This window comes from Chlorocebus sabaeus, chromosome 11 (assembly GCF_047675955.1).
Source record: "Chlorocebus sabaeus isolate Y175 chromosome 11, mChlSab1.0.hap1, whole genome shotgun sequence".
NCBI lineage: Eukaryota > Metazoa > Chordata > Mammalia > Primates > Cercopithecidae > Chlorocebus > Chlorocebus sabaeus.
This window is the reverse complement of record NC_132914.1, coordinates 94,597,148-94,621,952: the sequence shown is the minus strand read 5'-3', so window position 1 is coordinate 94,621,952 and position 24,805 is coordinate 94,597,148. Positions and strand designations below refer to the sequence as shown.

General features: G+C 39.3%; 1 long non-coding RNA gene across 1 annotated transcript; it reads left to right on the top strand.

Moving 5' to 3' along the window:
* Nucleotides 1-295: 295 nt before the first annotated feature.
* On the top strand, nucleotides 296-9,222 carry LOC103238912 (uncharacterized). Its single transcript, XR_005239897.2, has 4 exons — nucleotides 296-704; nucleotides 1,363-1,625; nucleotides 3,913-4,018; nucleotides 5,905-9,222. It is a non-coding gene; the product is annotated as an uncharacterized lncRNA (long non-coding RNA).
* The last annotated feature ends 15,583 nt before the right edge of the window (nucleotides 9,223-24,805 follow it).

The window sequence follows — 24,805 nt, the reverse complement described above, 5'->3', positions numbered from 1 at the left end:
CAGGAACAGTTTTGTGAGACTAACCTTCTCCCTCCACTCACTGCCATTTGCTCCGGAGCCATCTCAGCCTTCCCCTGGATTCTGAGGGCGCTGATCACAGCCACAACACACATGGTTGCCTGTAAAGCGCTCTCACCCAATCCAGGAGTCGGGTGGCGAGCCACCAATGAAGCTTTAATCTCACCTGGGATAGAGGCCAGCTACGCTCGCAAAAGAATCAGAAAAGAAAGGAGTTGGGCTTAAAAGAGGCACCACCTGCCCTCCCTGGCCCTCAGAAATAGGCCTCAGACCAAGTGGGGAAGACAGACAGAGAATGCCTGTGCACATATGCTGTCAAGAAGGGCTCACGGATGCTGAGGAAAGCCCAGAGGAGAGAGCAGCTGCTTTTGTTTCCTTGGAGGCAGAGCCCAGTAGGGAGTGGGTGAGACAGGAGCCAGGAAGACAATTACTAGAAAGGCATTCCCTGGTGTTCTAATGAGGCAATTAGAGTCACCGAGTTTGAGACTGTAAGAGTAGGATGGGGCTCTGAAGACCCCCCTCGCCCAACCCCCTCATTTTACAGAAGAGGCAACTGAGGCCCAGAGGGGGAGAGCCCAGAGAGACAATGCCAATTAGGGCTGGGACTAGAACCCAGATCTCCAGTCACCACAGTGCTCTGCCTCTGCTAGAATCAAAACCCACCCGACAGAGGGCTTGCACTTGAGGTCAGTTGAAGAGGAAAAATAGACCGGGGGGGGGGGGGGGACTGTGTTTTTACTCCGAGCAGCTTGGGTGGGAATTTCTTTCAGGAGGCACAGTCCACGTTCAGGAGGATGCCAGCAGCTGAAACAGAAATCTGGGGTGGCAGTGGGGAGGGACAGAGGAGGGGATAGCAGGGTTGGGGAGTGGCTGTCTCAGCCACCAGGAGGCTGTGACTTTCACCTGCCTGTGTAATGTACAGTGTCATATTTCTGCCACCTTATGCAAAGATGTTATTTGTCTCTGCATTTCTATGGAGCCCATCTCCAGCATTCTCAGGGGATCCCAGGAGGAGAAGAGCCCCAAGATGCCTGGAGTCTAGAATTGCGAACGACCTCCCAGGCTCAGAGGCCACCGAGCCTCACAGGGTTTCCTTAGTTCTTAACAAGTCCAATAAATCTGCTAACAAAGAGTGGAAGAAAGGACCTGAGGAATGCGCCCTGCCTCTGACCCCTCCTTGCAGGCCAGTGTCCAGAGTCATGCCGCCTCCGCATGCTCCCCGCTCCTCCGCCACCCCCCGCCCTCCCTGCGCGCTTGTCTGCCTGAATTGCCTCTTTGTGTGCCCGTCTCCTGGAGCAGGCTCGGCAATTTGCATCTTTGCTGTTCTCCTTTTAAAAATGACAGAAAAACACTCCGCAGAGTGGAGCTTGCCCAAGCGGAGCTTCTGCCGACAAACACAGGGGCACAGAAGTCAGCTTGACATTCTGCCAAGTGCGGCCCCTCCTGTCTCCTCCTCTACACCAAGAAGTAGACTTTAATCAATAAGTTTCTGAGAGGGGGCAGTGAGGAAGGGATTGAAGGAGAAAAAGCACAGATCTTCTCACCGTGCACAATTTAGAAAACATGTCTATGCACAAATTCTTGTGCAGGAGTCATGGAGATCAATGGTAAGCCCTTTGTAGTGGGTTTTCTTTCATTCTCTTTCTAGCCTTTAAAGGATGAAGGAAGAAGAGAACTATATTTCTTATGAATCATGTGCTCTATCATAATTAATTCTTCAACAGACCAATGCTCTTATTGTTATAGATGGAGCTGCTGTGAATCAGAGAGGTGAAATATTTCATCCAAGGACACATCTTACGTACTGAAGATTCAACACCCATGTGTTTTTCCATATATCTGTTGCCTCTCTGGCTTTTTAAAGCTACTGTATTTAGAAATAGCTAGCAAATATGGGCATTCAAAATTCTACCTTTCCTTCCAATTAAAAAGATATGCCAAAAGGATCTCTTCTATTCATCTTTTTCACAGAACACACCCTTTAGTGCTTTCTGCTGTCAGTTACATAGCTCACTCTCCATTCACAGACAGAATAGAGGAATTCACCGGAAAGGAGAACCACTTCACAGCAACGTTTTACAAGAAGCCTGATGGTGGGATGGAGCCCCTCATTCATATTAATGAGACATGCATGGAAGTGGTGATGAGCATGTGGAGTGTGGCTAAAAGAAATGTGGTTCTTCACTTGGAGCTGATGTGAAACACAGGCAATCTGTTGGCCTGTGAGTCCACTTGATATATTTTTAAGAGTGGCAGTTTCTTCTTCAGGGTTTTCAAGCACCAAGAAAATAATCTCACATAATATAAAACAGATAATCCAAGCTTCAGTAGGATTCAAGTGGAATCAGGCTCCAACCTTCTGTTTCTAAGTGGCGGTAAGCTCCACCACCTGGTCCACCAACAGCTGAACTTGGTCTTCATTCACCTTCTGTGAAGTGCATCCACATTTGTACTTGGGAGCAAGAATCCAGGGCATTATGGTGGCTGGGACCTCCATGTGCTGAAAGAGTGAAATGGCCAACCACCAGAGAGTCAGGACTGGGTTGGCCATTTCACTCCTTTAGCACATGGAGGTCCCAGTGCTGCAATGGGGTATACCATTGGGGTATCACCTGACTTGCTTTTCAAGGTCTGTAGGAGATGGTGGAAGGTTCCAAGCAAATCATCACAGCTACCTTCTCAATTGTTGATCCTGTTGAGTGAAATGTAACAGTGCATAACTAGGCCAGGGCAAACTCTGATAGAACTTGGCACTTTCACATGCAAAATATTTTATATTCAAGTTAATTGACATGGGTCAGAGAAGCAGACCTCCCACTTCCATATCACAGGGTTAAGCTTCCATTTCCAGGCAATGCTCTTGAGATAAGTTTTCTTCTCATGTAGGTGGCTGCCCAGGAGGATGCCCAAAGCTTAAAGGGAAGCAACTGTCAGGCTATAATCTCAGAGCCCTGGATGGAGGGAGTATAACTTGGAAAACATGTATTTCAAAACTTCCTTTGTTTTGCAAAGAGTGGGGGCTATTTTTAAGAGATTTTTACAAGTTTGACAGCAAGTGCCAACCTGCTTTAAAGTTCTGGTATCAATGGGGACCATCACATTGGAAAGAGGGCATTCTACCTCCCTGTATGGACTGAAGCTCCCCTACCCTACCCTAAGAAGAGCCTTTTGGCTAATGTATGGAGATAACAGGCTAGGCATAGACACTGGATTTTCATGAATTCCTAGCATAGTGCCTGCATATATTAGTACTCAACTAATGTTTGTTGTAAGAATGAATGGTTAGGATTCTCAGCAATGGCAGCTGGGAGCTTTTGTCTCAGGAAGAAGCAAGTAAGTCTGAAAGTGGAGAAAAAGAAAGTGCATAGAGCATAATGAATGCAACTGACAGGCCAGAGAGGAGACCTTTGGGAAGCATTCCTTTTTGGGTCTCAAGAAACAACTATGGGCAATCTGTGTGTACTGGGGAAAGTTGTTCAAGAATTGAAGACTGTGGCCAGGTGAAATACACACACACTCACATACACACACATGCACACATACACGCACACATCTTTTTCAAGCTTTAAAGAGTAATTGTTCCTTAGTCCTATCTTTACAAGTTAAATAAGTAAATAAATAAGTATAAGCTCAACCTTACCCAAAATATAATAGATTTTAAATCCATGAGGATAGCCATTTTCTTTAGGAATACTAAGGTACACGATATCAAATTACTAAAACCTATTAAATTTTTTCAAATTATGTCTAGCACCAAAGTGTCAACAACAAATTGAGAATAAAGGTTCTAAAGCATCAAACTTGAAAGTAAATGATAATAATTTTTTAAAAAAGAAGGTGAAAGCAAAAAGTAAGCTTTCAGTCACTCTGTAAATTATTTTCTTTCATTTCTAGACTGAGAGGAACTTCTTTTAAAAGCCAAGAACAAGAATACCACCCGAAGACATCTGTTCCTCTCATCCTTTAGTGAAGTGCAGATGGAGATTCCTACGTGGTTTTGGTAAGAGGAATTGGTCATGCTTATTAGCCTGGGCAGATTTAGGTTTCAAATAATAAGCTAAATTGAGAACTACCAAGAGACCAACATTTGCAAAGCTGCACTGTAGCCTGAAGAGGGACATGCCAATTTTAGATTAATTAAAAAGGTTATTAAATTGTTCAGATGGCACGTTAATGAGCAATCTGCAGGGTGCTCAGTCAACAACCACGCCTCCCAACCTTAATTACAGGACCCTTATTGAAAAGGATCTGGGCAAGCCCACAAAGGAGCTAGAAGAACATCCATCTTGAATATAATATGAATATGGTCAACCCAGGACAAATCCCATGAAGAAAGATGGTATATTAAGCTTATAATATAAATTCTTTCAGAAGGAAGGTAATGCTGATTCTATTAAGCTTATAATATAAATTCTTTCAGGAGAAAGGTAATGCTGATTCTAGCCAGCTACAAGGCACCGAGATATTAGAATTAGAGATACAACAGATAATGTGCCTTTATATTTTGGACCCAATAGGTTCAAGTGCCTTGGAATATTTTACCAACCCATATTTTTCCCAAGGCCTGCTGATAAAATTAGAAGGCTTAAGTTATTGTTTCTGTTACATAAGGTTTACATAAATTTATAAATCAAGACATTTTAATATCTACCACCGACTTCAGCATTCAAATGTCGGAAAAAAGATACTGCCTCTGCCCGGATGAGTAATTTTCAAAGTGTGGGCTACATGGGGCCATGTAATGAACCTCGGACTGATCTATAATTGCAACTCCCTGCTTTGGTTCTTTTGGGTGAATTATCCATAAATCCGTAGGCTTAAGTTTATATAAACAGCCAAGGTTTACTTTCTAGTAAATTCCTAAACCAATTGTTAATGGTTACTAAAATTTGGCATTCATGAACTAAAACTAAGCAGCTCCTAGAACTTATTGAGAAATATAATTCAATATTCTTCTATGAAGTCTACCTCAGTGCTTGGCAGGGATGAAAAACTTCTATTGCATATGAGCACTTGCAGATCACTGGAAATCCCACAAAATTCTGGATGGGTGATTTATTTTCATCATATCAGAAATTTTCTTGAGTTGGTCATGATTTGAATAGTTACTATTATTCCTTTTGAATTTAAAATTACTATTAGTTTATTTTTACCTTTATCAAGGTAGTTTGTTGTGAGTTGTTTGGTTCTTCTTATACACTGACACGTCTTTATCATGATGCTGTGCTGTGGGCTTTTTTGACCTTTGATACTTCAATAAATTCCCCCAAACTAGTGTTGCAAGGTCTAGAAAATAATCAGTTAAATAGGAAGTTATCTAGACAACAAATAATTTTTAATTTTAATGTATGTTTCAAATATTACATGAATAATACTAAAAAATTATTTGTTCATTTGAATTAATATTTAATTGGGTGTCCTGAATTCTACCTGGCAACTATATTTCAAGCAATGTTGTATTTTATTGAGAAAAGTGAAAAAAAAATGGTGATACAGAGTTTGTCTTAATTGCCAAATCAGATAGGTATTGGCTGTCAGAAACACTCTGAGACTGTCAAGTCTGGTTCAGTCAGGGAAAAAAAAATGACCATGATTGATTAGTGATGTCTGCCACGGACAAGACCCAAAGACTTACTGACTCAGGTGTTGAATTTTTGCTATCTCTGCCTTAGTGGCTAAAGTAGAACTATCTTGCAAAATCCTACTAGAAGCTATCTATTGATTGTGTCACTCTTTTGCTCAAAACCTTAAAATCCTTTAATACCTTCCATTGCTCTTAGGATAAAGACCAAAGAGGGTTCTTAATGTGGTTTTCAGAGTGCTAGCTCCTGCCAACTGTTTTAGCATAGTCTTTTGCCATGTTCCCTGTCACTTTCTGTGTTCCAGCCTCCCTGGCCTTGGTAAGTGTCTTCCATTGCCTGGAAATCTCTTCGTCTTCTTATTTATTCAAGTATCTTCTGCTCATTCTTTAAATCCCAGCTCCTCAGGTAAGCTTTCTAACACACAGAAAAAGTCAAGAATCATTGAACATAGACTCATTGCAACTATCTTAGTTTGTGATAATTTTTTCATGTCAATATTTGATTAATGTATTTTTCCATGACTAAATCATAAAATTCTTAAGGGAGCAGCCATCTTGGTTTTATTCACCATTTTATCCCCAGAATCTAGCACAATGTTTTCTGTATACTATGTTTCAATTATATATCTGTTGAATGAATTAATTCATTTAAATAATCCCAAAATGAATGCATGTTTTGGCCTAATGAGTTCAATATTATGAAAAAATCTTAGTGGTCCATTTAAAAGGAAATTAACACTTTTTTTTTCAGGCTATAATTACAAACTTATTTAGAGCTCTCCAAATGTAATAAATAAAATGAGCATTATCTCTCTCAATACTAATCAGAGTAACCCTTTTATTTATACACTTGTCATCAGTACCTTTAAGTGTTTCCTTCAGAAAAATGCTTTGGTGGAGAGTTTAATACAGTAGGGAGGAAGTTTTTAGGTATGCATAATATTTCCTTTTTTGTCATTAAATATTAAATATTTTGTTGGAATGCATTCTGAGTATCATCCTTGGTAAAAATTTCATTCAACTCACCCATCTGCAATGACTTCGATGTGTTAACTTGGCTAGGCTATAGCCCTCAGTTACTCAATCAAATGATAATCCAGGTGTTTCTGTGATGACATTTTGCAGATGTAATTCAGTCCACAACCAGTTGAATTTGCTAAGTCTAAAAAAAATTCAGGATTTATATTTGAATATTATGGGTAGGACTGATTCAATCAGTGGGAAGACTTAAAAAGCAGGGCTGAAGCTTGTCCCAAAAAGAGAAGACAGCCTGTCTGTGGATAAAAGCTTTGGCCCATACCTGTGAGTTTCAGCTTCACAGATTTCAGATTGCTTAGCCAGCCCCCACATTCATGTAAGCCAATTCCTTAAAATAAATCTCTTAATATATATATGAGGAGATTTATTAAATACATATAAGGTGTATATATATATGTGTGTGTGTATACACACACACACACACACACACACACACACACACACACACTGGTTCTGCTACTCTGGTTGAGCCCTGATGACCCACACCATCCAGTGGTACTCATAAATGGTTTGTCAAGAATATGAAAAAAAAATACTTCATTCGATAATATGGAGCTCACAGCAATGCTGATTGCAGAGCTTTTGTAATCCAGGCTCCCCTTGCCTCACCCCCCTCCAAACCACCTACAAGTGCAAGAAAATCCAAGGTATGACTTTTAAAGTAGACCAACACAAACTTATTTTAAAAATATTATAGGAATAACAATATGGGAAAAAATATAGCTGCTGGTTCTAGAACTCATTTCCAGAAAACCCTTATCTTTGTTGGGAAGAGACTTTGATGAGCAGCCTTAGAGTATATATGAGTTCTGAATGTTGATAGAACTTTTCTTTATGAGGGAAAGGGAAATACTCAGTGGTACTGGAGATGTAACAGAGGGCAACAAGTGGCAGAGGGTGGTAACAAGAAGGCAGATATTCACATTTTGCTATGATCTGAATGTTCATGTGACCCAAAATTTGTATTTGGAAATCCTAACGCCCAAGGTGATGGGATTAGGAGATGGGGCTTCTGTAGGTGATTAGATCATGGAGGTGGAACCCTCATGAATGAGATTAGTACCCTTATCAAAGAAGTTCCAGAGAGCCACCACCTGAGGACGCAGCAAGGAGGCTCCATCTGTGAACCAGGAAAGGGGCCTCTAGCAGATGTTAAATTTATTGGTGTCTTGTTCTTGGACTTCCCAGTCTCCATAACTGTGAGAAATACATTTTTGTTGTTTATAAGCCACCCAGATTATGGCATTTTGTTATAGTTTTCTGAACAGATTAAGACACATCCCCTATGACTGAACCTTTTATTTATTCCCTATCCCATTCCCTGACTCTCTGATAAAGTTACTAAACTCAATTATAAGTAGACTTTTTGAGAAGCCAAGGAAGAAATTGGGCTGCATGCAGTTTGGAATGGCAGCATGAGTGGCTGTGGGAGTGGGTAGGGGGAAGAAGAAAGAGTTCTTCTTTCTTTCTTGCAGAAAGAACTAAGCCCACCCCTTTGATTCCCCTCTCCTCCCCTTCTTCCACCATCACCCCCAGCAAGATGGGGAAGGATATAAATGCACACTGAGCTGTGGAACTGCAGTCCTTAGGAAGCTTATTCAGATCCCCTCTGTGGGATTGGTTAACCTCTAATTACCTAAGTATGATGTCATTGTTTCCTTCTATGCCATACTTAGGCATTTCCAGGAAGCTGAAGTCTTTACCTACTTGGCCTAGTGTTAAATTGTTGACAGGTCATTGTAAAATCCCTAAGGCAGCAGCCAAATATCAAATTGGTTAATTAACAACAAAGTATGTCAAATATTGTTACAATCTATAGCAGGTTGTCAGAATGGCAAATTCTTCTCTTCCTTAGCATACATATTCAGATTCCACTTTTGTCTTCATGTCCTTTAAAAATAAATATTTACAAGCCACTAAATATATTTAAAATGTTCTATCTTTGTTGAACCCTTGGAAACTGTTGCTGTTAAGCTTTTCTCATAAGTGTTTACCAAAAGAAGCAAGAAAAGAATGTTCTCTCTTCTAATAGTCATGACTACACTCACTGGAATTTCTTGAATGTGGCTTCACTTACCTGGTTCCCTCCCCAGCCGTGAATATGGTTCCCTGGAGACAAGGTAAAGGCTGACCAGAAACACATTCCTATCTGTGATCCGTGGCAGTGTTATTTTTTGGTGCCTGTTCAGTTCGATTCAACTAATATTTATGATCTAGACTCTGTGCTAGGTGATAGTAACATAGAGATGATTCATGTATACCTTCTGTGTTCTGTGAGTTCAACATCTAAACAATGAAATGCCATTTGTGTGATAGGGGTATAATAGAGGCAGAGAACAGTGGAGAGAGTGGCTGGCTCCATCAGTGGTGGGTGCGAGGTCAGTGAAGATTTCACCCAGGCAGTATGATAAAATGACAGAATTTGAACTCCATCAATTGGAAATGTAAAAGTTAAGGTGCATTTTAACCAGTATTAAAAGGCTCGGAATGGGATGGATAGAGAAACCTTAAACTAGAGAATTTTAATAGGCAGCTAATTCTTATTAGCAGCTAATGCCACAATCATGAGGAATTGGGAGAGGAAAGGGCACTCAAAAAGAAATGGATAAAGTGCACTGTCCTTTCGGTGGTTTATAATTAAAGAATTTCTAACATGGCAAGACATAGCTCTGTAGAGCCAACCTTAGTTTCTGGGGCAGCTAGATGCCTTGAAAGTCAACATTTTAAAGATGAGTAAGAAGCTGGTGTGTGTGTGTCTTTGAGGAAACAGCATTCCTGTCTTGTTCTCTGACCTAGACCAGTGCTATTGTATCTAGTGCCTTTGTTCTCAGGTGCATTCTCATCACCTTGCTTATAGAAGGTCCTCAATAAATTATGATAATGAAAGCTATCATCTCTTGAGCTCAGATTTCATTGTGTCAGGTTTGCCCTCTCATGGATATTAACAAATCTGGCTAAGTAAAAAATCTTGAACTAGGAATGTCATAGAAAACTTATATTCCTAGAACTTATATTCAACATGCAAGTACACACTCTCTTTGGGCAACTTCGTTCTCATCATGGTTTTAACTACAATATGTATGTAGATGACCTTCAAATGCTTACATCCCAAGCAAAACTATTATAGGAACACAACTTATGAGCTCTATTTTTTTTTTGAGATTTATGGAACATCCAAATGATGAAAATAAATTAATTCCAATGACTATGGTAACACACATTATGTAAGCTTTGCAGGGAGAATTTTGTAGAAAATTTTTAGCAATATTTTGCTATATATTTTGTTATACAGCATTCACTGAGTTTTTGTTTAGGACACAGAAATTAGAACCGTAAGTCACAAATATTTTAGTATTCTACCAATAGCAGTTTCTCCTCTCTCTTCTCTCTCTCTCTCTCTGTACGTGTATGTAACTAGACATATAAAAAAATGTTAAATGACCTAAGTCATGTTAGAAACCTTGCAAATCTTGCAATGAAGCACAAACATGACATGATGCAGGCATAAAAGGCGTGTTTTACTATGACACTGACCTTACAAAACAAAATAGTTCATTTTGAATGACAAAAGCAGATGAAAATATGTTTAAAGCAGGTCCATTGAGCACTTTAGGCTAACATCAATCTATTTACCAACTACCCCTTCTTATAACTGTTTCTCATAGACAGCATCATAGAACTAATAACATAACCTGGAATCCAAATTTAGTAAGGCTATAAATAGCTAATTATTCCAAATTATGAGCTTACAGGGTTATTTGCTCTTTCTAAGGAACCTGTCTTCTAAAAAGCAAAGTTCACAAAGTAGAAAAGTATACATTAATGGAGAGAAAAAGAAAAAAAAAACAGAAAAAGATAGGAGTTGAGAGGTTAAGTTACTTGTCGAGGAACCCACAAGTGGAGAATAATCAAAGCAATATTTAATCCCAGGTCTGCCCATTGAGTATGGGAAGGTGGAAGAAAGCAAGGATACTTTGCAAGTTGGATAGCTTGATATCCCAGGCGGGTAGCAGCCTTAGTTTGGATTATTCCCTTCCTATGCCCTTTTCTTAAAAAACAGGAAACATCAAGCAAGAGAGCTAATTTGTGTTTCTCAATTTTTTCTTGTCCAATGTCTGACACAGGTACTGCTGGAAAGGAAATAGCTTTAAAATGCAGTTTTATAAAATATCAAATAAAGTTATGACAAGAAAACTGATGATCCACAAGCCAAAACATGAGTTCCTGATATGCTATGACCTTTATTGAAAACGTGTTACTTGTTAACATGGTATTTGCCCAAGTGTGTTGGGGAGGACACTGGTTCTAAAGATGGTGTGCATGCACAATACACACACACACCGTTTCATCATCAAAAGAGTAAAAGAGTTTGAGAAACACTTTTGATTATAGCTTCTCCCACACTCCACTTGGTGGTTCACTAACATTGGAACTTGAGTTTTTAAATTTTTAACCCAAGGGTTTTCCAAACTTATTTGACCATGGACCTTTTCACAGCATACATACAATTTTGTTTTTTTGTTTTGTTTTCAAAAACTCTGTTAAATATTATGGAACTCTTGTGGAGCACCTTAGAAAGCATAGTTACAGCTTCATATGATCACATATCTGGCTGATTTGAGGGCTATATAAAGGTCCCTTCTGACCCCTTTTGTAATACCTAAAATCTCAACAGCTCTTAGAGGCTGTTAAACTTTTGAGGCCTTTATTAACAAACAAATATTCCAAGAATTAAATATTTAAAGCCAAGAGATACCAACTAGGTAGTGCAGCCAACTGATCGATGGGAATCCCACCTAGACCAATAGGCACCTTGTTGCTGTCCATTTCAAATAGAGAGAAAGGGGTGAGCCTACACTCTGCTGCTATTAGTATATCCAGTCAGTTTCTCCACACTGTTGATTCTTCATCATCAATATTTTCCAATGTATCATTTCCACTACTACCAGCCTAGCCTAGATTTTTGTCACTCCAAGCCACTCTCTTCTAAGCCCTCGTTTTATCATCTAACATGCACATACCCACCAGATAGATCTTCCCAAATACATTTATCCTCTGCTGAAGAATCTAGAATGGTTCTCCATTGCCCATCAAGTCACTGTCTTCAGCCCAGCATTCAATACCCTCCAAAAACCATATCCATCTAATGTTATTTTTTGTTTGTTTGTTTGTTTGTTTTCAAGACAGAGTCTCACTCTGTCTCCCAGGCTGGAGTGCAGTGGTATGATCTCAGCTCACTGCATTCTCCACCTCCCAGGTTCAAGCAATTCTCCTGCATCAGCCCCCCAAGTAGCTAGGACTACAGACACACATTACCACACCTGGCTAATTTTTTGTATTTTTAGTAGAGACAGGGTTTCACCATGTTGGCTAGGCTGGTCTTGAACTCCTGACCTCAAGTGATCTGCCTGCCTTGGCCTCCAAAAGTGCTGGGATTACAGGCATGAGCCACTGTGCTGTCTAGCCTGTAATGTTACTTCTTATTGCTCTCTATTCCCTTCACTGAAGACAGACTCTTCAGTCTTCTCTATGAGTTCCAGGTTCTTCCTCTTCTTTTATTTTCTGTTTATATTCTCCTCTCTTTTTCACTTCTCATCCTACCCTCACTCATCTTTCAAGTTCTACTTCCCCTGAGGCTTTTAGTAACTTCACCGAACATTGATCTCTCTTTCTCTTTCCTGTACCAGTTGAGGGTGTTGTTAAATGTATTTAGCATTTCATTGTATAATTTTATTTTGTTCCCTGTTACAACTGTGTATGTTTTGTACTTCTCTCATCACCCTTGCTTCTAAATATAAACCTCTTAAGAGAGCAAACCTTGTCTTAGTCTTAATTTACATTCCCTACCATATTTATCATGTACTGGAAACATAAGACATGCTTCCTCAATTATTGCCTAGAATGAAAACAAAATGATGATTATAAATGGATATAATGCAGTTACTAAAGCCACATAGGACCTTTCCTTGATAATACTTTATTTGCAATAGTTTTAAGATATTCTCTATAATAATCAGCATAATTACATCTTTATACTATTCTACAATTCCAATCTTTCACCATTTCAGACTACCTTTCCTCAAATGATCTTAAAGGCTTCTTTTCTCTAAGAAGGGATAGAAGTGAAGAGCTAAGCTTGACTTTGAGATTTTGGATTCCCAAAGTCTAGGGGTATGTGTAGCACACAGACTCTAAGGCTGCCCCCAATTATCCCTGCTTTTTGATATCCATGCCTTTGTTTACTCCTGGTCCCTTGAATGTTGACAGGACTGGTGATCTGCCTCTGACCAGTAGACTATGGCACAGGGATGGGATGTCACTTCCATCATTATGTTGCATATAATTGGAACTCTGTCTTCCTTCCTGACTCTTCTTTGTCTTCTCACCTTGCATGCTTTGAGAAAGCAAGTGGCCATTTTGAAGAGACCCACATGGCAAAGAACTGGTGTGGCCTTCAGCCAACAGTAAGCTAGGAGCTGAGGCCCTCAGTCCCATAGCCCTGCAGACATGGAGTTCTGCCAACAAACAAATGAACTTGGAAGCAGATCCTTCTCCTGTTGAGCCTTCAGATGAGACCCAGCCCTGACTGACCACCTGGATGGCAGCCCTGTGAGAGATCCTGAAGCAGAGGACCTAGCAAAGCCAGCAAACCTTCTGACCCAAAGAAACAGTGAGATGATGTTTGTTGTCTCCAGCCACTAAATTGTAGTTATTTGTTACACAGCAATGGATAATAAACACAGGATGTTAAAGAAGTATTTTTATGAGACTTTCAATAGCTGACATTAAGATGTAACTGTCAAAAGAATTAACTTTGTAATTCAAATGTTCATTGTGGGCTCTCACTCACCATGGAAGCTCATGCAATAAGGCCGGAGAAATTAAAAATGTCTTATGTGACATCTGGTAGAAGTTTAAAAGTATAGACAGCCATCATTAAAAAACTCATTATAACTTTATTTAAAACCTTGGTCCCAGTATTCAAAGATCAAAATCTAAAATAGGCTTGGAATTTGGTCACTTCTTAAGGTCTATGTCAGATATCTCTGTCAAAGCCCACATATTTTAAGAGTTGCTAAAGCTACATACAACACTATGGTGAGCATTTCATGCCTAAGTATGAGAATTGTATTTGATGAATATTAATTGATAAAATCTATTAGCTAGATACTTAATAGGAGAGAAGACTGAAGGGATTGAGAAACCAGTGAATAGAGATTGCTAATTAAGAAAAAAAATCTGACTCTTTTACAGGTTTACATCTTGTATTACTACCTAATTGGCCTACTGTTTTGTTTTGTTTTTATTTGGCAGTTGAAAGAGCCTGTAAACACTTTAAATCTCTTAAGAATTTGTGATTCATTTGGTGAAACAGTAGCTGCTAGACTTCTGGATTTTAAGAACTAGGAAAAATGAAAATTCAAAAACAAAAATAGGTAGTTGAATGAATAGGTGATTGAATATACTGCCACAGACAGTAAACTTTGTTTTGTCAAGTTAGGACATTAAAACAAACAAACAAAAATCACTGTATGCTATAATCATTATTTTATAGAGAAAGAATAATTCAACCTCAACAGAAAAATAATAATTTCAAAATTTAAAAACATAACTTTAATTTCAATAAAGCTATTCTTAAGAAATATTCACTATGTTGTCTGTATTATTCTCTCTTCTTTGTAGTTCATCACACCATTTGAAAACCCTGGGCTAAAGGGACATCCCAGTAGAGCACGAGCTAAAAGTCTTTTGACATAAGACTGCCTAGAATATCCCAAGGAAGTCCTATCTCATTTAGGAAATTCAAGGTGAATTGTTTCTCTATAAAGTCCAGATGTATCAGTGACACTAGCTGAAGATAAGAGTCTATTACCAGTGTCTGTGTGTTTCTTTCAGCCTTGTTTTGAAGTATACATTCAGACTTTTTAAAATACAGTGACTATCAGGCTCAGACATTTTAATGAAATTCTTCTCCATTCCCCCATAGAACAGTCATGGTTTGGACAGAAATGTTGCTATGATCACTGACCCAGACACATCTTCTCCCAGGAAGGCAGGTTGCTGGGACCCAGAGGGATCACACCACTATGCAGTGGCCATCTTAGATTAGGTTATGAGGCCTCTGAGGAAATAATCAATCTCTGAAGGCTCCAAACCCAAGCCTAAAATGTCAAGTGATGGCAAATATCACAACGACATTTTACATCCCCCCGTAAAGAACAAAATTAAACCTTCACAGGACCTGAAATTCTCCAAACACCAATAGACTCTTTGGCGAACTCTGACAATGGAATTTCATTATGGCTGGATAGATGTCTCAGTATTGGATCTCCAAATATATCAGTGAACGTGAGGATTGTTCAGACACCAATGTTTACAGTACTTTGAAATATATCGTGAAGCTTAATTGGAAAAAGCACAACCATCCCACGGGCTGAGCTCCTTTTTGTTTATTTGGAGGTGGCCGCTCACAGTGCCTATTCACACTTATAGAAACTTCCGGAACTGTAACTGAAGGATGCATGCAGGCAACTGTGGTGGAAAAGAGCAGTACCTGAGAGGAATGTCAGAGCTAGAATTAAGCTGATTGGCACACATTAAAATGCAACATAATAGCATATTTGTCACAGTGGCCCTCTCCTGCCGTTGGCTCATGAGGAATAATGATGGCTTACTGACAAGAAGCAGGGACTCAGCCGCTTGATAACATTGTGGCACTGATGGTTTGAAGAGGCCCCACCGTTGCCTGCATTTGGCTGCAAACAGCAGCCATTCACTCATTCAGGCAGGGCGCTGACAACAGACCCACAGCCATGCGCAACAATGTCCATTTTGAAAGGCTTAAATAAAGCATTCTCTGCCATAATTTCCATTGTCATTTTTCTCCCACTGTTTATATAATATGGCCAGGAGTGGGACTGTAAACTAATATTATATTCAAGAGCCTCACACAACAAACACCAGGACTGTGTTTTCGGGGGGGTGGATTACCAAGCTTCCTACAGAGGCAGGCACGCCATGGCACACACAGCCACCTGCTTTATTAAAGCAGTCCTTTCCTGGGAAAAGAACATTGCCACGGAAAGAATGAATTAATTTGGCATTTCCTTCGGTCTCACTCAGCACGCAGTGTGCTTCCCTAAGCATGAAAACAGCACATCTTCACAGGAACATTTCTAAAATGATGTGCCTACTCATAGAAAAGATCAATTTGAATAGATTCAAACCCCAAGAGGGCAATTCAACACAAAAAGTTTTCAACCAAAGTCAAGACAGATTGTCCACCTCGTTTTCAAGTCCAGCATAGACTGTTCTCTTTGTCCATATTTCAGCTGATAAACCCTTTCTCTCTTTCCCTCTCCCAGTATGTCTATGTATACAGACATACACATTTATCTGTGGCTCTTCCTATACTGAGAACAAACTTCTTGCTATGTCAGCATAGAGACTATTGCTGTTGAGATGAGAAAAAAAAATGTGTTCCCTAATATAGGAAATAGAAACATAAAGTTATTGAATGTGACTTTTGCCTGAAAGGCTGTATCTAGGTTGCTGGAAGAAGAGATGAAATGGGATTATCAAGGGGTGGGGATTGAGAGAGAGATAAATTGGTTGATTACAATGCTAGCTGAGGGATGTTGAAAACATAGATTTTGAGAGGTGAAAGGTCAGATTCAGTGCAGAACAGCCAAAATGGAATCAGAGCTTAAAAGTACAATTAGCAGATTGAGGGTCAGAAACTATGCATTGCAATAAGGAAGTGATAATTATAAACGGCGAAGGAGAGGATGAAAATCCAGATGCGATAATGTACCACTGAGAAGAGAAGCTGGAACTCCCTGAATCATGCATGCACAAGAGGACAAGACGTAAACTCCACCAACACTAGGGCACATTAAGTATAAAATCAGACAACTGTGGGGTTTTTGTTTTTTCTTGTTTTTCTTTCATTCTTGGATCAAGTGTTATTGTCACTGAATTTCCCAGGTTGGTTTTTGTGTGGCATTCACCACAGAAACCTGTTAGGAAAGCAGAAAGCTAAAAATCCTCAAAGACAATATTCCAGTATTATGTGCATTTGCCATGTCCATAACTTTGGATGTCACAGATACAGTACTTATTATTGCCATCCTTCATTTCCTAATAGGTGCTTGAGAACAGTTTATCCCAAGTGATTTTAATACTTATAAAATCAAAAACCATGGCTGGTTAGTACCATAGGTAAGAACCTAATACTAACAAGCAAAGGGTATCAAGCAGTGGTTCTTCATAGCAGCTGCCCATTAGAATCACCTGGTCAGGTTTTTAAAATTTTTCATTCCAAGGCTGCATCCCAGGTAAATTAAATGAACATTTCTGGGGGTAAGATTGCACCTACCTTTTTTTTTTTTTTTCTCAAGTTTGAGAATCCACTGGTATTGAGAAATCCCTGTGGCCTCATTGACTTTGATTAGTTCCATACCCCTAGATGGCACTCCCAGCTCCAGCCTGTTCAATCCCTCAAATATTGGCCACTAGACCTAATGAAGCTCCAATGTCAAGGTGCACAGATCAGCAATGATTTATCCCTTTACTTGGCAGAGCCATTCCAAGTTCCAAGGGAGTCGAAAGCCTAATGCAAAAGAAAACCAACAGAGTTGGCTTCAGAAAGCAAGAGGCAGATTCATCCTGAAATAAACATGAACTTTTATGTGCCCCCTACCCAAGCCCTGATATATATCCTCTAAATATCATTGCAGCTGTCATTTTAGGGCAAGTGGGACAACAAACAGAAATTGGACAACTACTATGGTTTTCTACCCTCCAGGATTTCTGCTGTAGTTTTTATGCTCTCTCTCAATGCGAAGTAACCTGCTAACATCCAGGAATGGCTCTGACCCTATAGGCTTCTTGTTTAGTCTTAGAGACCCAAATGAGAATGTCTTAGTTCTAGACTCATTATCTTTTATAGCCATATTCAAGAACTCTATTAACTCTGGTTAGAAAGTAATTCCAAAAATTCCCTGCTTGATTATTTTTTCATATCCACTAAAGCCATAAAGGCTGACTGAGCTCTTTGTTACTCCAATCAAACAAAATGATACTAGCATATAATGCTTCCTATATTGTTATATATTTGTTGCATGATGCACTACAACACCCTTTTCTACAGTAATTTTTTATGCTTTCATTCTTTACTAAGGTGGTTTTGTTAGTCCTGACTTTAAAACTGATGTCTGAGCTAAAACTTCACAACCTCATAAAGCTCCCTAACGTAATTCCCTCTACACCATTCTCCTTATTTCTTAATTCCTGTAATTCTCCTGAATTATTTCAGCATTTGTATTTGTTACTCCTGTTTTAAAAGAAAACTTGCAATTGCTCCCCAGTGCCTACTGAATGAAGTTCAAGCTCCACAGGCTGCCTTTTAAAATATTACATAATCCGATTCCAGTCCTCATTCCTAGTCTTGTAGATAATTGATCTCTCTTTGTCCCTGGAACATGCCATGCACAGTCCCATCAATGTACTTATATGTGTGCAATTCCCTTTACAGCGAGAGTGGTCCCCATTCTTCTCTACACCAGGCCTGTTGAGCTAAAGGGTTCCCCCAGCTTCATCCTCAGTCATGAGTTTTTAACCTAAAGTATATCCTTCTTAAAATCCTCAGATGGATTGATGGGGTGTGTGTACCTCTTGAAGTTATAAAAAATTGCTTGTGTATTTGGTAGGCTGTAACTTTGGTGGCCTGCAATGAACCATGCCTCCCAGTAGTCATGCCCTTGTGTAGATTCCTCCCTGTGAATCTGAATTCAGAGAAAGTGACTCTGTGCCAGTTCTGGCTCAAGTCTTAAGATTTTCTACACTGAGGGAAGCCAGCTTCCATGTAAAAATTCCAACTACTCTGAGACCACTAGACTGTTAGGAAGTCCAAGCAGCCACATGGAGAGGCCCACGAGGAAGACAGCTGAAGCCCTTGGCCAACAGCCAGCAGCCAGCACCAACTGCCAGTCATGCAAGTGAGGGCATTTTGGAATTTCCAGCTGCTCCAGTGTCCCTGCTGAAACCAGATGAAGCAGAAGAATCACCTGTCAACCCACAAAATCATGGGAAATTAAGAAAAAGCAAAACAAAACACTGTTGTTGTTTTGCGTTTGGATCTGATGGTTTGTTTCACAGTAAGCGATAACAAAATGGAGGGTATGTAGGTGCTTCTGAGTGCAAATTTTTTGGGGGGTTGGGGGAAAAGATCCAGATTCTCAAAGGAGTTAGTGACAGAAAATAGCTTAAGTATGTTTATATGAGGAGGATCCTGTAAAGCACTTAAAATAGTATCTGCCATATGGTAAACATTTAGTAAGTGTTAACTATTATTATTATGTAGCCAACATTCTATTCTAGATATTCTAACAAGAATTTCTGGAAGGCAAGTCATCACTATGATTGGGAAAGAAGCCAAAATTATAATAAAATGAAAACCTGTGCATCAAATCTGAAGGATGAGTATAAAATAGGATAAATAGTCTTAAACCAAGAAATTCAAAAATAGGGTGGGTAAAGTTTGAAAAGATTATATTGGAAAGTTCAAGACTTTGGCAGGACACTATGGCTCACACCTGTAATCTCAACACTTTGGGAGGCCAAGGCCTTTGTATTATCAACAAAATAAAAAATAAAATATAAAAATAAAAATAAAGAATTAGCTTAACAGAAAGTATTCACTGAGAATTTCTCCTCTCATCTCCATATGAAATACCTAACTGCATCCTGGATTGCCCTGAACTAATCAGCTTGGAGTAAAGGTCCTAGGTGACTAAGGGATGAAAAGAAGGATGATGGGTAAAATTGGGGATGATTTTGGGATGAAGAGGAGGTAAGTTTTGAGAGGGCATGTCCACTGGCCCCTAGATTATCAGTGAGGCAGTCAGTGTAATCATTGTCCTTCATTGACCAGGGATGGTAAGGTGCCTTGAGGAGCACAGTGAAGGTTCAAAATAGCCATTGAGGGAATGGGGAAAGCCATCAGCCAGAGATGAGAAACATGGTGGTCAAGCAGCATGGTGAGCCTAACTGTAGCTGGAGGACTTAGAAATGTAGGTAATCACTCACAAACAAGCATCTCAGTGCGGTTCTTTCTTGATTTACAAAAATGATATAAACAGTAACTAGTCTCTGTAGATGTTGGGCAAAAGCAGGTTGGCCATATACCAGGTCTGTTAAAGGGACTTGGCCACTGGGTTCAAGAGCAACCCACCGCCGATAAAGTCCCTCCTTACCCAAATACTTTCCCAATACTTGCTGATGTTTGACCTTGGGCAAATTAGTCAGCTTTTCTGTGTTTCAGTTTCCTCTTCTGTAAGAATGGCTGTTTGAGGGTTAGATAAAAAGCATGCATGTAAAGCACTTAGCCATTATCATTATTATTATTACTTCATAAACCAATGGTGATAATGTACCTTTCTTTTGACTCAAGTCCCATTCTTTGGGACATCTTTTGATTTTATAACTCTCCATAATTATGCATACCTAAAGATTGTTCTATTGAAATGGAAATGTACATCTTTATGCTACATATTTATATAGTAATTTCTATAGATAACATCATCCAAAGCTACTGGAATCTGTCGTCAAAAGTTGTGTCCTACCCTACATATTCATTTTAGGGCTCCCAGACACAGCAGTGAAAAGTCAAACTCTAGTTTTGATTTATCTTGTCAATGTCTCTCTTTCTGTTGGGAATAAAGTGTTCACACACACACACACCTTTTAGAGCTAATCTAAGAGAATTCAGGTAGTGGAAGAGTCAGTGAATATAAAATCTCACTAGTGTAGTTGTGATGGTTAATTTTTTGTGTCAGCTTGACTGGGCCACAGTGCCCAGATATTTGATCAAATATTATTCTGAATATTTCTTTGAGGGTGTTTTAGATGAGATTTACATGACAACTGGTAAACTTTCAATAAAGGGGATTGGATGAGCCACAATGTGAGTGGGCCTCATTTAATCAGGTAGAGACCTGAATAGTACAAAAGACTGGCCTCTTCTGAGAAAGAGGGAATTCTGCCATTGGACAGCCCTCACATTTCATTGCAACACTGGCTCTTCCTGAGTCTCCAGCCTGCTAGCTCACCCTGCAGATGTGGGAGCTTCCAACCTCCATAACTGCATGAGCCAATTCCTTAAAACAAATCTCTCTCTCTCCCCCTCTCTTTCTCTCTCTCTCTATATATATATGTGTATATATGTGTACCTATTATATATACACACACGCACTTGCCATTGGTTCTGCTTCTCTGTAAAGCCCTGACTAATGCACTAGTTATTTCTGAGTTTCTCATGATGGGCCACCTGAGGGCCTAAGATGATGGAACGTTATTTAATAGAGACCTAGCAGGTAGCAGCAATACATAGCATACCAGTCCAAATTCTTTTTTGACTGCAAATTTATGAAAATGTTCTTCAGAAAAGTATTTGGAGATTTAAAAAGGCATTATATCAAACTTGATGCTCTTAGAGTTTGTGAATTTTATTCTTCTACAGCAGCAACATTCTGCCTATCAGATCATGAAATGCTTCACCTATGGAACGATAGTATTGGGTTCTTGTAATTTCTACATTTTGCCCAAGGCTTTTTATAAGCATAGTGAAATATGCTGTCTCAGAGATAATACTCTTTCGACATCACCCATATCTGAGGGCCTTTCGATTCCATGCTACCTAGTGTTTCTGCCATATTTCAGGTAATATAACTCTCTGTATTATTGTCAGAAAGGCTCTGTCATACATATTCAGGAAGCATTTGCCTGGAAGACAAATGCAGTGAACAGTATGCTGTAGGTAGAAGTGTTTCCTATCCATTCTCCTTGTTTCATTTCAGATCATAACAAGTTTCTGTCTACTCTTTAAATGAGTGTTTCTGGACTGCTGGAGCATTTAAAAAATCACTAAAAATCAAACTTACAATTCATCTAATTCTAATTTCCCATGTTGCCTTGGTTTAACAACAGACTTCTTTTTCACCACATTTGTTTGATATTTTTCACTTTCTTCTGTCCTTCCTTGTCTATTCCCTGTGATTGTTCTTTGTGGGGCTTTGTTCTGAAGCCTGCTCTTACCACCTCCTCCTCCTTTTCCTCAGACCTCTTTTCTGCCAGACTACAAATAACATTCCATTGTTTTTCATTCAGCTTTTCCTCCACCAAGGCTTTTTCTTTGTTGTGAAAACATAACCTCTCTGAATTTATTCTCCTCCCACCAAAATCTACATTATTTTTATTTCCCACCCCAAAACAACAGTCTCCCACTATCTTCCATCTTCACAGCCTTTTTCTTAGTTGTTGAGAAAATCAGGAAAATCAAGCTAAACCTTGATCATTTCTAGTGGTTCATTACCATTCGTTATCATTATTAATCATAGGAGATGTGAATTTCAAGTTAGGTGCTACATTTCTAGCTGTAGGATCTTCAAGTATTATTGCAACATCTCTGCCTTCAGTTTGTTAGCATGTAAAGGGAGTTTTATAACAATAATCATATGTGCCTCAGAGGACTGGTGCTAAGATTACATAAGATTAGCATATTAAAGCATGTTATAAACTATGAAAGTGATAATACGAAGGTTAGTATCCAGTCATTCAGGTGTGTATTCACTGTGAGACTTCCTGTGGATTAAAAATTAAATTAAAAACCCTACCATAACAAGTAAATAAAAAAACTAAACAGCACACAATTACCAAACTTAGTCTCAATTGTGCTACATTCTCTCTGTCACCTAGAAACTAATTAGTACGACATAATCACATACTTCCTGCCCAGTAAACATACAAGTCCCAGAGGTACAAATGATTTGTATCATGAATCAGTGGCCACCGCTTACTGGTAATTATCATATAAATGAGGAGCTTCAAGTTGACCTCTGATTCCCTAGACCTTTTCTGAGACAGCAAAGATACACCAGTTATGCAAAAACTTGATAAAATTTAAATTACCTTTCTAGCCACAGCCTTCTGGATATTCTTTGTTTGGGTGGAAAAGATCACAATAAAAATAACGACCCCCCAAAATCCTATCAAAACAGATACTAAAATACTAAAATACGGTATTAGTACATAGGGGTATGTTTAGAAATAGTTCCCACAAGTAAGAAAGAAAATTCAAGAGCAATTTGTAATAAAGCTCCAAGAACAACCACTTGCATTAACTCTATGGATGTTCTTATACTCAAGCCTTTCTTGAGGAGTCAAACAAGTCAAATTTAAAGGAGGACACCCAGCTCTGGTCCTGATTAGCCTATATGAATTTTGTCAGTCACCTTATTTATCTCACCTATGGTATCTTCCTTCGTATAATTAAGCAGTTAGATTAGGTGACTTTAGGGTTCTTTCCTGCCCTAGCATTCCTTGATTCTGAATCTTGAAGCAAGCGTATACACTGTAATATACCTTAAATATTACTAATTCCGTCATTCTTAACATTAGCTGCAATTGCAATAATCTGGGAAGCTTTAGAAAACTACTGACGGTGGGCTCCACCCTGAGTCTGAATTAATTGATCTGGGTGCAGCTGGACATAAAGGATTTTTAAAGTTTCCCCATGTGATTCTAACGTGCAGCCAAGATCCAGAAGCACTGTTAATTACAACATATCTTTTGGGATGTGGGTAGTTCCTCTTTCTTTTTATTCCTCATTCTTAGAAGCTAAACTACTTCACTGAGGATGTCTTGTCACTAAAACATGAAGAATCCAGCCTAACCTGCATGGTTGTGGAAGCCCTCAGATGACAGTAGTGAAGGCATCTGGCAGGGTGCTGGCATACAGGAGGCATAGGATAAATTAGCCTTTACTTCTTTCTCCCCTCTTCCCTGGTCCCCGAGACATCCAAGACCTCCAAGAACCTCCATTACTTATCAAGTAGGGGAGTATCACTGAAAGAACCTAAATCAATTTTCTAAAGTAGAATTTCTATTCTACTATCTATTGTGAACTCAAAACATATGAGACAGGTCTCAGTCAATTTAGGAAATTTATTTTGCCAAAGTTAAGGATGTGCCCGTGACACAGACTCAGGAGGTCCTGATAACATGTGCCTAAAGTGGTAGGGGCATAGCTTGGTTTTATACATTTTAGGGAGACGTGAGACATCAATCAATATATGTAATTTGTACAATGGTTCCGACTGGAAAGGGGGGACAACTCGAAGTGGGGAGGGGGCTTCCAGGTCATAGGTAGATAAAAGACAAACAATGGCATTCTTCTGAGTTTCTGATTAGCCTTTCCAAAGGAAGCAATCAGATACGCATTTACCTCAATGAGCAGAGGGATGACTGAATAGAATGGAAGTTTGCCCTAAGCAGTACCAGCTTGACTTTTCCCCTTAGCTTAGTGATTTTGGGGTCTCAAGATTTATTATCCTTTCACACTATCAACTCAATGAAATCAGAATGACAGCAGACACCCTGTCACCATCATTTCTTCAATACTTAAAACAAATATTTATTCAATGAAAAGACAAACTAGCCAATGTCTCTATAAGGCTTTGGTCTCCATCCCTTCTCCCCCATTCCCAACACACACACACACACACCCGCCTCTCTGTAACTCTGCTTCTTAGTGAAGTAAAAGAACAGAGTCTCATAAACCACATCTTTTTCTTTCCCCTAGATCAATACAGATATTTATCATATAGACAGGATCATACAGATATCTTCATATAGAAACTCTCAATGAAACCCTCATTTGATGCATGAATAAATGGACTCATATTTCCTCACACTTGAGTTTGGAATATAAGAGAAATACCAAGTGTCAAAAGACAACATTACAAGAAATTTAAAGATCTTAATCGGCTTTTGTGTTCCAGAATTGGACAAAACCTCACCTATAAAATAGAATAAATGAACATAATAAGCTGAGCAGAGGAGTTTGGTTTGAGAAACAGAGAAGGACTGAGGAAAGCAGGAACAAAAAACAGTAAGTGGATTGGTTGTTTCAAAGTGGCTTTCCTTGTAAAGGTTAAAGTAGAGAACTTCCTTGTCAAGCTGACTAAACTGGGGATTTAGCCCTTCTCATTCTCTCCCTCTCTCTCTCTCTCTCTCTCTCTCTCTCCCCCCCCTCTCTCTCCCCGCCCCCCCCTCCACCACTCCTCCCACCCTTGATTTCTTGGAAGATCAGATAAATAACTTAGTTTC